The sequence below is a fragment of the Leptodactylus fuscus genome, chromosome 5, assembly GCF_031893055.1.
Source record: "Leptodactylus fuscus isolate aLepFus1 chromosome 5, aLepFus1.hap2, whole genome shotgun sequence".
NCBI classification, from domain to species: Eukaryota; Metazoa; Chordata; class Amphibia; order Anura; family Leptodactylidae; genus Leptodactylus; species Leptodactylus fuscus.
Window position 1 is genome coordinate 211729359 of NC_134269.1, and position 14430 is coordinate 211743788.

Below are 14430 nucleotides of genomic sequence, written 5' to 3' on the forward strand. Positions count from 1 at the left end.
GCCACCAGAGTTACACAAACAGCTGCATGTGGAGTAAACCTAGCACTAGTATCCAAAAATCAATCTTATGACTCACCTGACACATCAAACTCAATGAAATGGGGTGTCGATGATTTATTAAAAAAAAACAAAAAAACTGCAAGTAAATTTTTTATTTTTTTTTAAATCAATGCTCACCCGTCTATTCCTACAAAATTCGAGCGAATCAACGGCCGCAGTGGTCACATGCCCTCTTACTTGCATTATGGTAAGTGGTTGTGTGTTATATGTATGTAAGCAGAGACCAAGAGGATCAAGTAACAGACAAGCAAAATCTATTAGGGCTACTTCACACGGGTAAGAGGGTGCAGATGTTGATGCAGAATCCACCTCAAAATCCTCCCTCGCACAATAATGATCTATGTAGACCGCTAGCGTTCTTTTTTCCGTGACCGATATGTTCCCGCTTACGGAAAAAAGAAGTGAGCTGCCCTTTCTTCAAGCGGATTCCGTGGTCCCTGTATGGTGGCTGGCAGCCGCATTGCAACTCAAATCCCAGTTTAGCCTGTCGGCCTCTCACTGAACAACAAAAAGAAAAATCCCTGCCGACCCCTTTAATATGCACTTAATCTATTGTGTTACAAAAATACAGGTGATCCCCTTCAACCCTCTTTCTTGAACCTTTCATATGCAGCTATGTCAGGCTCAGTTCACACACAGATAAGTGTTGCCCTTGATCCTCTAATTTTTGATGGATTGGAAACACAACTCTGTTTTCCCACTGAAAGCCAATGGGTCCATGAAAAAGAGATGCCGACATGCTGGATATGACAGAAAATGGCTGAGAATCAGTATGGTTATGTGAATATAACCTATAATATTTATCTGTCATAGATGCTCAATATTGAATTACTTAAATTCAACCCTTATGTGCCATACATGTCAGTGGAGAGAAGGTAAGAGCACAGACATGCGTTATACAATAACACCGGAGGGCGTTTGTAGACAAAAAAACAGGGCATAAATGTAAACAGAAGAACAATGAGAGCAATTACATTATCTATGAATAGTATGGGGAGGTGTTGTCTTATCTACACAAAAACATTGGGGCTATCTCCTAGTCTAGACAATGTTCTCACAATAAGGACTACTCACAACAGTAAGCCTCATTACAATGGTGAGTTTAGTAGGAATTACAATTGTGGAGAGATTTCACATCATCTCAAAAGGGCAGGATTAACCTTGCACCCTACCATTTTTATACAAAATAATTCTGAGACTATTATTCATAATTATAGCTTGTATTATACTCCAGAGCTGTGCTCACTATTCTGCTGGTACAGTCACTGTGTACATACATTACATTATCCTGTATTATACTCCAGAGCTGTACTCACTATTCTGCTGGTACAGTCTCTGTGCACATACATTACATTATCCTGTATTATACTCCAGAGCTGTACTCACTATTCTGCTGGTACAGTCTCTGTGCACATACATTACATTATCCTGTATTATACTCCAGAGCTGCGCTCACTATTCTGCTGGTACAGTCACTGTGTACATACATTACATTACTTATCCTGTATTATACTCCAGAGCTGCGCTCACTATTCTGCTGGTGCAGTCACTGTGTACATACATTACATTACTTATCCTGTATTATACTCCAGAGCTGCGCTCACTATTCTGCTGGTGCAGTCACTGTGTACATACATTACATTACTTATCCTGTATTATACTCCAGAGCTGCGCTCACTATTCTGCTGGTGCAGTCACTGTGTACATACATTACATTACTTATCCTGTATTATACTCCAGAGCTGCGCTCACTATTCTGCTGGTACAGTCGCTGTGTACATACATTACATTACTTATCCTGTATTATACTCCAGAGCTGCGCTCCCTATTCTGCTGGTACAGTCGCTGTGTACATACATTACATTACTTATCCTGTATTATACTCCAGAGCTGCGCTCACTATTCTGCTGGTGCAGTCACTGTGTGCATACATTACATTACTTATCCTGTATTATACTCCAGAGCTGCGCTCACTATTCTGCTGGTACAGTCACTATGTACATACATTACATATCCTGTATTATACTCCAGAGCTGCGCTCACTATTCCGCTGGTACAGTCACTGTGTACATACATTACATTACTTATCCTGTATTATACTCCAGAGCTGCGCTCACTATTCTGCTGGTACAGTCACTGTGTACATACATTACATTACTTATCCTGTATTATACTCCAGAGCTGCGCTCACTATTCCGCTGGTACAGTCACTGTGTACATACATTACATTACTTATCCTGTATTATACTCCAGAGCTGCGCTCACTATTCTGCTGGTACAGTCACTGTGTACATACATTACATTACTTATCCTGTATTATACTCCAGAGCTGCGCTCACTATTCTGCTGGTACAGTCACTGTGTACATACATTACATTACTTATCCTGTATTATACTCCAGAGCTGCGCTCACTATTCTGCTGGTACAGTCACTGTGTACATACATTACATTACTTATCCTGTATTATACTCCAGAGCTGCGCTCACTATTAATAATAATAATAAATTTTATTTATATAGCGCCAACATATTCTGCAGGGCTGTACAATTTGTAGGGTTCAAATACAGACAGAAAGATACATTACAAAGAAAGTCATTTCACACAATGGGACTGAGGGCCCTGATCGCAAGAGCTTACAATCTATGAGGTAGAGGGGGTGACACAAGAGGTAGCAGGGGCGGTATTGCTTATGCAGAAGTCAAACACTTTTGTAATAGAGGTGGCTGTCATTACATAAACATAAGACTTTATGAGCCATCAACAGTCGTGTCCTTTAACATGTGGATGGAGCTTGGACCTATGGAGTTAGCATGAGATGACATCATATCATGTGGGGAAGTGTGGGAGCGGGGACAGAGGAGGGTTAAGGGTTTACGTTAGACATTGTGATAGGCTTGTCTGAAAAGATGTGTCTTTAGTTTGCGTTTGAAACTGTAGAAATTGGGAGAAATTAATCTGATTGTCCAGGGTAGAGCATTCCAGAGAAGTGGTGCAACTTGGGAGAAGTCTTGTATACGAGCGTGGGAGGTTCTGATAATAGAGGATGTAAGTGTTAGGTCATTGAGTGAACGGAGAACACGGGTTGGACAGTAGACAGAGATGAGGGAGGAAATGTAGGGAGGTGCGGCATTATGGAGAGCCTTGTGGATGAGAGTGATAACTTTATATTTTATTCTATAATGAATAGGCAGCCAATGTAACGACTGGCACAGACCCGAGGCATCGCTGTAGTGTCTAGCCTGATAGATGAGCCTGGCCGCTGCATTCAGAATAGATTGTAGAGGGGAGAGTTTAGTGAGACCGATTAGTAAGGAGTTACAGTAGTCAAGGCGAGAATGAATCAGAGAGACAATAAGTGTCTTTAGTGTATCTCTGGTAAGGAAAGGGCGTATTCTACAGATGTTTTTGAGGTGGAGGTGACATGAACGTGCGAGTGATTCAACATGAGGGGTGAAGGAAAGGTTTGCGTCAAACATGACCCCGAGGCAGCGGTCCTGCTGCCTAGGAGTTATAGTAAGGCCTGAGACTAAGATGGATATATCAGGGACAGATCTATTAGATGGTGGAAACAGTAGTAGTTCAGTCTTGGAGAGATTTAGTTTCAGATAGAGTGAGGACATGATATTTGAGACAGCAGAGAGACAGTCGTTGGTGTTCTGTATGAGTGCAGGGGTGATGTCACGGGAAGATGTGTATAATTGGGTGTCATCAGCATAAAGATGATACCTGAAGCCAAATCTGACAATGGTTTGTCCAATGGGGCTGTGTAGAGAGAAAAGAGCAGGGGGCCGAGGACCGAGCCCTGAGGAACCCCAACAGCAAGGGAAAGAGGGGAGGAAACAGAGCCCGCAAATGATACACTGAAGGTGCGGTCTGAGAGATAAGAGGAGAACCAGGAGAGCGCAGTGTCATTGAGGCCAAGTGAGTGGAGCATAGTGAGGAGGAGATGATGGTCAACAGTATCAAAAGCTGCAGAGAGGTCCAGAAGAATAAGAAGAGAGAAGTCACCATTGGATTATACTATTCTGCTGGTGCAGTCACTATGTACATACATTACTTATCCTGTACTGATCCTGAGTTACATCCTGTATTATACTCCACAGCTGCACTCACTTTTCTGCTGGTACAGTCACTGTGTACATACATTACATTACTTATCCTGTATTATACTCCAGAGCTGCGCTCACTATTCTGCTGGTACAGTCACTGTGTACATACATTACATTACTTATCCTGTATTATACTCCAGAGCTGCGCTCACTATTCTGCTGGTGCAGTCACTGTGTACATACATTACATTACTTATCCTGTATTATACTCCAGAACTGCGCTCACTATTCTGCTGGTACAGTCACTGTGTACGTACATTACATTACTTATCCTGTATTATACTCCACAGCTGCACTCACTTTTCTGCTGGTACAGTCACTGTGTACATACATTACATTACTTATCCTGTATTATACTCCAGAGCTGCGCTCACTATTCTGCTGGTACAGTCACTGTGTACATACATTACATTATTTATCCTGTATTATACTCCAGAGCTGCGCTCACTATTCTGCTGGTGCAGTCACTATGTACATAAACTACATTACTTATGCCGTACTGAACACTGTACTCTGCAAAGTTGCAAATAAAGTAAGTGAATGTGGTCTTCATACCCAAGGTTGCTGCGACTATGACAGTAAAATATGAGTGCTCAATTTCTTTTTCAGGTCATCGACTCAGGTAGAAGCAGGCAACCCCATTCATTTATATTAGTTGCAGTGTTCCAGGGTTGTCACACCGATCTATGGATGCACAGTGGCTGCCATGGTCAAAGTAACCATGAAACCCTAGCTGTAAATGTTGCCAGAAACACATTTTTCCTATATAGAGAAACCCATCAAGTATCACATGCACATTACCATAAATTGGTTTGTGTTTCTTTTATATACTACAATCCTGACTGTTATTAAGAATCTTTATTGCATGTAACAACCCGGCTCTTTATATCTGACCACAAGATAGGGCGAATACACTACGTGATTATCGCAAGTGTCCATGAACGGGTTAATATTGACTGGCTTGTGCTGCTTGTCCCTGCCCTCTGGAGATTAGCCTAAACCCACCTCCTGGTTTCTGAGCTTCAGAGAACTGAAGCTTTATTTTTTAATTCCTGTGTCAGCCATGGCATCCGCTGATCTGAAAGCCGAGCTGGACTGCTCCATCTGTCTGGACACTTATACTGATCCTGTAATGCTGAGATGTGGACACAACTTCTGCCGGGAATGTATTGATCGTATGCTGGATAGTATACCCAGGAGGAATATGGAATTTATTCTTGTCCTGAATGCAGAGAAAATTTTCTGGAGCGGCCTGAACTGATGAGGAACTTTACTCTGAATAACATAGTGAGAAATTTCGTACAAATGGAGCATCGCCAGGAGCAGGTCACCGGGATCTGCTGCACTTATTGTATTCACTCTCCTATACCTGCTGTGAAGTCCTGTCTGCTATGTGAAGCTTTTCTGTGCAATGACCATCTGAGAGTTCACAGCAAGTCACCAGAACACGTCTTATCTAATTCTGGCTTTTTCCTGAAGATTAAAAAAATGCTCTGTCCATAAGAAGATTCTGGAATATTACTGTACTGAGGACTCTGCTTGTATCTGTGTGCCCTGTACTTTGGTCAGAGAACATTGAGGACATCGGGTACAGATGCTGGATGAGGCCTCAGAGAGGAAAAAGAAAGAACTGAGAAATGTTCTTGAGAAACTGACTACAAAGAAAAAGGAAACTGAGAAAAGAATCCAGAGTGTGGAGGAGCACTGGAGAAAAGCTCAAGAGAAAGCAGCTGTAGAAGCCAAGAGAGTCACTGCCCTGTTTACAGACATCAGGAGATGACTGGAAGATCTGGAGAGGAGGGTCCAGAGTGATTTGTCTAAGCAGGAAGAGGAAGTGTCACTCTCACTCTCTGCTCTTATCCAACATCTAGAAATAAAGAAGGACAAGCTGTCCATGAAGATGCGGCACATTGAGGAGCTGTGTAACACGACTGATCCACTGACTGTCTTACAGGATCCAGACACAGGTGACTTGTGTGATCCTGAGGAGGGTGGAGGTGATGAGGACACAGAGGAACATGAGAAAAAGCTCCATGATATAGATGATCTGGATGTGGCTGTGATCTCAGACACATTACGTGACATAATAACAGGCATACAGAAGGGCATCTATCTGGGGCATCCTGCAGATGTTTTACTGGATATAATTTCAGCTGGTAATAATATCCATATATCAGATGACCTAAAAACTGCAATGAGAACACAAGACAACCAGAATCGTCCAGAAACAGCAGAGAGATTCCAGCATCCTCAGGTGATAAGCAGGAGAAGATTTACCTCAGGGCGAGATTACTGGGTTGTGGAGGGAAGTGGTTCAGGAAGCTGGAGGGTGGGGATGTGTTATAACAGTATGGACAGGAAGGGGGACCAGTCGTACATTGGAAATAATAACAAGTCCTGGTGTTTGAGGAGAAGAACTTGGTTTAATAATCAGTGTTCCGTCATACATAACAGGGAAGAGACGCGGTTATCTGCCAATATCTCCAGTGATAGATTGAGGATCTGTCTGGATTATGAGGCCGGGCAGTTGTCCTTCTATGAGCTGTGTGACCCCATCAGACACTTACACACCTTCACTGCCACCTTCACCGAGCCCCTTCATGCTGCAATATGTATGTGGAGTGGCTCAATTAAGATATTAGATTCCTGTTAATTGTATAACTTTCTGTATACAACTATTTACTGGTGAATATACAGTATACTCTGGGAATGCTACGAATGTGTAATCGATGTGCCTTTTTGTGGATTTTCTGATATAATTTTTGGGGTCACCAGACTTGTGTATATAACTGCTGGGTGTTTTGGGTCTTAATAAAAATCTATGTAAATAACTTAAAGACGTCATCTGCATTTTTTATTTGGTTTTGTTTGTTGGTGGCAGTGATTATGTAACCTGCTTTACTGGGAAACACACGTATATCCTACCACTATGGGGCGCTCTGTCTTTTCAGACATTGCCAAATAGGTACCACATGGTAGAACATTGCAATTGTTCGTCATGCCAGCAGTCAGGGTCGGACTGGGGTTTCTAGGGCCCACCAGTGGAATTGTTTTTAGGGGCCCACCGCCAGGACCCCTGTAGATGAGTTGTACAGATACAGGATGGCTAAAGGTAATAATCAGGAGCAGGCTGCTCGCCTGCCATACGATGTGTACCACTGCACTACCTAAACCCACTGCTACATCCTGTATGGCAAGAGAGCAGTGTGGCTCCTAGAATTGTCACCATTACCTGTAGCCGCACTGTAATGAAAAAACTCATCTGCAGAGGTCCTGGCTGTTGTATCATCACAGATGTCATATTGATGGCTTATTCTAAGGACAGGCCATAAATATTAGAAACATGGATAAATTCTTTAAAGATATTGTCCAGGAATTGGAGCAACTCATGTGCCGGGCTGGAGGTTTAAAATAAAAAAGCATACCCGCCTGTCCTCGGCCAGTGTCCATTCAGTCTCGTGCCGGCACCTTCTTGCTGGGAGTCCTGCACCTCATGTGACCGCTAAGAGGAATTGGGTACAGAATTTCTAGAAATGAGGTGTTGCCACGAGACCGAACAGGCAGAGGCGGAGGACAACAGGGTGCTGGGGACAGGCGAGTGTGTTTTTTTTTTTTTGTTTTTACACCTCCGTGGCTGAGGTGTAATAATGAGAGATGAATCAGCTGTTTGAGTGAATCGTGGCATCTGTGCAAGCGCCGTGACCCCTTCTCTGTTTACACAGTATCGTACATCTCATAGTGGTCATGTCATGTAACTACAGCCTCGTCCTATAAGCGTCTATGTGACAAGGCTGTAATTACACCACACGGTCACTATAAACAGACAGCGTGTGATATACACAGGCACCATGGCCCCTTCATACAGCTGATCAGGGGGTCACTTATCTCTTATTGATGATTTATTCTGAGGATAGATCATCAATATAAATGAACTAGAGAACTCCTTAAAGAGGACCTTTCACCATATCTGGGCACATGAAGTGTTATATACTGCTGGAAAGCTGACAGTGCGCTGAATTCAGCGCACTGTCGGCTTTCCCGATCTGTGGCCGGTGTGAAGAGCTTACGGCCCGGTACCGTAGCTCTTCTATGGTCAGAAGGGCGTTTCTGACCATTAGCCAGAGACGTCCTTCTGCCTCGCGGCGCCTATCGCGCTGTGCTGTGGAGCCGGGAGGAACGCCCCCTCCCTCTGCTCACACAGCTTGTCCGTAGACTAGCATTATCAGGAGAGTGAGGGGGCGTTCCTCCCCGCTCCACAGCACAGCGCGATAGGCGCCGCGAGGCAGAAGGGCATTCCTGGCTAATGGTCAGAAACGCCCTTCTGACTGTAAAGCGGGTACCGGGACCGATAGCGCTTTACACCGGGCACAGATCGGGAAAGCCGACAGTGCGCTGAATTCAGCGCACTGTCAGCTTTCTGGCAGTATATAACACTGCCTGTGCCCAGATATGGTGAAAGGTCCTCTTTAAGCCTAAGGCCCCACGTGGTGTCCTGCAGCAAAAAAGCGCTGCGGGAAAAACCGCGTCCATGACGCATCACGTTTCTTCCTGCAGCCCTTTGCACAAGAAAGTTTGCAGAGCTTTCCTCTCTATTTTCTGCTTCAATTATATTGAAACCGACAGAATTTCCATAGGCATGCTGCAATGTCTAACTCTAAAACCAAGACTGCTTTGGAAATTACAGCATGCATCTTATTTTACCGCAAAGTGTGGATGGGGCTTCATATGGCGAAAACACCACGGGAAAAGCCGACAGTTCCTGCAATGTGAATGGGATTCTAGCAAATCCAATCCACACATTGTGGAAAATTATGTGCAGTGAACATGCTGCGATTTCCAAAACCGTTGGGGTTTTGGAAATCGCTGGAATATCACTTATACCTACGAAAACACTGATGGTTTCCCTATAGGTGTAATGAAAGCAGAAAGTGAAAAGCGCTGCAGGAAAAAACCACAATGCGTTGCTGCTGCGGTTTTTCCTGCAGCGCTATTTTGTTGCAGTTTGCGACGTCAGGCCTTAGTCTTAATAAAGCCCAAGTGCCACTTTCATTAAATTAATTGCCCCCTCATAGTATGCCCCTGATTCCCCCTGACAAATACTGCACCCCTAATGACCCCTAATATCAATGACCACCCCCTTATGTTCATAATGCCTCCTACTATAACCTCCCCTTGTATTCGTAATGTCCCCTAATAACCCTTATATAAGTGACCCCCCCTTATGTTCATAATGCCCCCTCCTTATAATTATAATTTCCCCCTCCAAACAACCCCTTGTACTATTAAAATACCCACACCTAAGCTTAAAAAAAGAGTTATACTCACCTACCTGCGATCCTGATGAACGGAGTCGCCCACTTTACATCCAAGTGCAGGACGTCTGTGTATCAGCTCAGTCCATCTAGTTAAAAATAAGGTATATTAATGGCGGTGCCTGGACCCAGAGCAGCCGCCATTGGTGTAACTAATTTTTTGTGGGCCTGGGTACAAACTTTTGTCCGTGGTCCCCTATCCCCTTATTAGAGCGAATTCTTGATAGTGGCGGTTATGGGCGCTAAAGCAATATCTCAGATACCTGAAAGAGATACAGCTTTAGTACCCACAACTGCAGCTATCAAGAATACGGTGAGCAAGCAGCGCAACACCCCACATGTAAGCAATACTGGGACAGCATAACGTGCTCCACAGGGGCCCCCAAACAGTATTATGTGCACCACAGAGGCCCCCAAACAGTATTATGTGCTCCATAGTGACCCCCATACAGTATTATGTGCACCACAGTGGCCCCCAAACAGTATTATATGCTCATAGTGCCCATCCCCCAGAGCCTGAACCCCCCTTCTTGCTCACACAGCCTGCCCCCATGTCTCCCCTCTTGCTCACACAGCCTGCACCCCCATTCCCCCCTTCTTGCTCACACAGCCTGCCCCCCATGTCTCCCCTATTACTCACACAGCCTGCCCCCCATGTCTCCCCTATTACTCACACATGCTGTCTCTTCTCTCTTCCTTCCATCAGACTGTTCCCATCCGATTCATCTTCCTGTGTAACACTGTTCTGTACGATCCGTGTAGCTCCGCCCACATATGACATCATCACAGGTCCTTCAGCCCTTCTGCAGCACGGAGTCTCTCTCCCTTCATACCTCACAGTGACTTGCCCGGGTGCTGACAGCAGCCCTGGGCAGACGCCTTACCGAACCTCCACTGTCTATTAAAAAAAAGGCAGTGGAGGTCCGGTAGGGCCCCATAAAGGCCCCATAATGAGGTCTTAATAGTCCAGGCTGGGGCCTACCGGGGGATTCCCCGGGGTTGCGTCTAGAATGGAGTTGCTCCTGGTAGGTCCTTCCTCCAGCAACTCCAATCTAGTCACCTCACTAGTGAACGGGCTAGAATGGAGTTACTGTAGGGAGGACCTACCAGGAGCAACTCCAATCTAGACAATTCACTAGTGAGGTGACTAGATTGGAGTTGCTGGAGGCAGGAACTACTAGAATCAACTCCAATGTAGACTGTTCAGTACTGAAGTGACTAGAATGGAGTTGCTAATAGGAGCTGCCGCCAGAAACTCCAATCTAGTCACCTCACTACAGGAGCAGCTACGGTAGAGTGGAGTGTCTATAGGAAGGAGCCATAACTGGCCAAGAGAGACATTGTATATGTATATGATTATCAATAAGAATACAGGAAATACACATTCCTGGACATAGATACATCCTGTGAAAGTTTGTGAGTTTGGATGTTTGTGGGTTTGTGTGTTTGGATGTTTGTTACTCAATCACGCAAAACCCGCTCGACCAATTTGGCTGAAAGTTTCCACAAACATAGTTAATACACCCGATTAGGATGTAATGCAATAGGCTACTTTTCGTCACAATAGCACACATACGTTTGTGCCAGGACCCCCACAAAACCCAAACTCACACCACCATCTCTGCAATCTCACACACTTTGGACCATAGCAAGCCACAAAATTCATATTGCCCTCTACAGCCTAGCCCCTAACCCCACACAATCACATATACATATACTTTACCACTTTGCCCCTCACCTTAACGATACTCCAGGAGGTTCTCTTTAACGCTCCGGAGCAGCCATGTTTGCCGACCCCCACCGCCCACCCATGTCAATACCCCTAGGCGGTCTAATAAATGCAAAAAAAAAAAGTTTTAAAAAAAGTAAAAAAAATATAAAAACAAATAAAAAGGATTAAAAATTCAAATCACCCCCCTTTCCCTAGAACACATATAAAGTAGTTAAAAACTGTGAAACACATACATGTTAGGTATCCCCGTGCCTGAAATCGCCCGCTCTACAAAGCTATACAAATATTTTTCCTGTTCGGTAAACGCCGTAGCAGGAAAAATGGTCAAAAGTGCCAAACCGCCGTTTTTTCACTGTTTTGATTCTGATAAAAATTTGAATAAAAAGTGATCAAAGCAATAACATTTCCCGAAAATGGTAGAACTACAAAGTACACCTGACCCCGCAAAAAAAGACGCCCTATACATCCCCGTACACGGACGTATAAAAAAGTTACGGCTGTCGGAATATGACGACTTTTCAAAAAAAAATTTTTAACACAGTTTTGGATTTTTTTAAAGGGTCAAAAAGTAAATAAAACCATATAAATTTGGTATCCCCAGCATCGTAACGAAACACAGAATACAGGGGACATGTCATTTTGGTTGCACAGTGAACGCTGTAAAACCAAAGCCCATAAGAAAGTCGCAGAAATGCATTTTTTCGTCAAATCCACCCCATTCAGAATTTTTTCCCTGCTTCCCAGTACATTATATAGAATAATTAATGGCGGCATCATGAAGAAAAATTTGTCCCAGGAAAAATTAAGACCTCATATGACTCTGGGAGCGGAGAAATAAAAAGTTATGGGGTTTAGAAGGAGGGGAGTCAAAAATGAAAAACGAAAATCAAAAAATGCCATCGGCGGGAAAGGGTTAACTTCAAATACCTCTGTCCCAAAGTCACTATGTAAAGTTTCTCACAACACCGTATATATAGCAGCTCAAATACAAATTAACTTCAACACAAAAGTCTCACGTATTCTCAGGATTACAGCAAAAACAAGATACAAACTTACATTTCATATCCCATACCTTATACACAGTACGAAAACCTTACCCGCGCCTGTATATACCCACTGCTACAATCACCGCAGACGAAGTCGCGGGTACCAGCTAGTATATTATAATTGTGAAATGTTTGTGGGTTTGGATGTTTGGCGGTCAATCACGCAAAACCCACTCCACCGATTTGGCTGAAATTTTCCACAAACATAGTTACTACACAGGATTGCACAATAGGCTACTTTTCGTCACAATAGCGCACATACGTTTTTCCCAGGACCCCCACAAAACCCAAACTCACATCACTATCTCTGCAATCTCACACACTTTGGACCATAGCAAGCCCCAAAATTCATATTACCCTCTACAGCAGAGGTCAGCAACCCCTGGCACACGTGCCAAGAGTGGCACTCCTGCCATATTTCACTGGCACACCAGCAGCACAGGACCTGCAAGAGTTAAATGAAGTCGGAGCGTCCCTTCAGTGCTCTGCTAGAGCTGAGGCATAAGGACACTCCCCTTCTCTCACTGCCCTCCAATGAGAGGGGTGCAGGAAACCCAGGGGGTGGAGCTTAATCGCTCAGGTCTCCGCCTGCTATAGTGATAGCTCCTGCCGTCTGCATCCTGCAAACGTTCCCGAGGAGGAGAGGAAGCTGCTAGCAAAGAGAAGAAACACACAGGTCCCTTCCTTTACTTCCTATTCTCATTAATATTAGGCATTTGGGGTTATTAGTTTAGTGTTAGTAACTCCATGTGCCTCACATTAATAGGAATAAACCCCATCATGTCCCTCATATTAACCCCTGTGTGCCCCATATAAGGGTTACTAATATGTGAGACATATGGAGGTACTAATAAAAGACCTCAATAATGAAGATACTTAATTATTACCTCCAAGTCTCTCACATATCAGTAACTCTTACACAAGGGTTAATGTGAAGGACATGATGGGTTACTAAACTGTCTTGCACAGGGCCAGACTTTATGTTGCTTGCTCAAGAGTATCCTGTGCCCAAAACTTACATGTACTGGCGGAAAATAACAAATCATACAATGTCGTATATCGAAGTATATTAACCTGAAATACCTCTGTCCCAAACACACTATGTAAAGTTTCTCAGAACATCGTATAGCAGCTGAAATACAAATTACATTCAACACAAAAGTCTCACGTATTCTCAGAATTACAGCAAAAACAAGATACAAAGTTACATTTTATATCCCACACCTTATACACACTACTAAAACCTTACCCGCGCCTGTATTTACCCAGTTCTACAATCACCGCAGACGAAGTCGCGGGTACCAGCTAGTATATATATATATATATATATATATATATATATATATATATATATATATGTGTGTGTGTGTGTGTGCATATATATGTGTGCGTGCCTATATGTGTGTGTGTGCACATATATATGTGTTTGTGTGTGTATATATATAGATGTGTGAGCATATATATGCGCCCCACCCTGTATATGCGCGCACATATACAGGGTGTCCAAAAAATGTATACACATTTTAGCAGCTGATAACTCAATTATATTCTTTCTTTACAGACTGAACCCATTAATCCGAGTGATGGCATACTGTACAGACTTGACTTTGAAGAAAGGAAATTTATTCTAAAATGCTACTAGAAGTATGAAAACGCAGTAGAAGTGCAAAGACAATTTAAGAGGGAGTTTAACAAAGAACCACCTACACGAGTTACCATCACTCGAATTAGAGATGTTTGAAGCTGATGGAACTGTTCAGGACGTCCATAAGAAGCGTTCCGGAAGACCACGCACCTCGACAAGCCCCATAAAAGAAGAAAGATGGGGCACCTACACACTACCATGTGTTATTCTCAGGTCCCCAGTAGGTGCAATTGTGTCTGTTAATCGAACCATTTAATTTGAATGTGGCCTCATCACTCCACACAATCTTTGTGGGAAAGTGTGCATCTTCGTTACATCGTTCCAAGTACCATTCGCAATACTGTTCGGTCTGGATCATCGTCATTAAGAGCATGGACTAATCTTGGAATGTAACTTCTCCACTGACAACGTTTCATGATGCGATGAACTGATGAGTTTGAAATCCCTACCTCACGACTAGCTTGCCGCAAAGAGTTTCTTGGACTTCGTTGAAACGTTTCCAGTAATCTTTCTTCTTTTATGGGG

General features: G+C 43.6%; 1 pseudogene; it reads left to right on the forward strand.

The window, feature by feature from the left end:
* The first annotated feature begins 5233 nt into the window (after positions 1-5233).
* LOC142204031 (E3 ubiquitin-protein ligase TRIM11-like) lies at positions 5234-6970 on the forward strand (annotated as a pseudogene).
* The last annotated feature ends 7460 nt before the right edge of the window (positions 6971-14430 follow it).